The sequence below is a fragment of the Polyodon spathula genome, chromosome 10, assembly GCF_017654505.1.
Source record: "Polyodon spathula isolate WHYD16114869_AA chromosome 10, ASM1765450v1, whole genome shotgun sequence".
Classification (NCBI taxonomy): domain Eukaryota; kingdom Metazoa; phylum Chordata; class Actinopteri; order Acipenseriformes; family Polyodontidae; genus Polyodon; species Polyodon spathula.
Window position 1 is genome coordinate 2034771 of NC_054543.1, and position 472 is coordinate 2035242.

Below are 472 nucleotides of genomic sequence, written 5' to 3' on the forward strand. Positions count from 1 at the left end.
TATATATATATATATATATATATATATATATATATATATATATATATATATATATATATATATATATATCGTTGTATATAGTGGATAGTGCGTTGGTCAGTTGCAGAATTCTCAGAAATCTCATATCAAGTTTTAGCTAATTTGTCTATCTATGATATTCAAACATGATGAGGCAGAGGTCCCATGGAAAGCAGATATCAACAGCAGTGCAATGAGATGAAAAACGAAAACAAGCATGTCAGTGATAAATATGCACCACAACCTGCATTCAGTGTGTGACAGAATCAGTAACAGGTAGCTGCAATCCTTAACTGGGTGCAACTCTCTGTGATAACACTGTCTCATGTGCTATAACCAAACACAACCTGCAGAGGATCAATGAGAATAATAATAACACTGCCTCATGTGCTATAACCAAACACAACCTGCAGGCGATCATTGAGAATAATAACACTGCCTCATGAGGTATAAC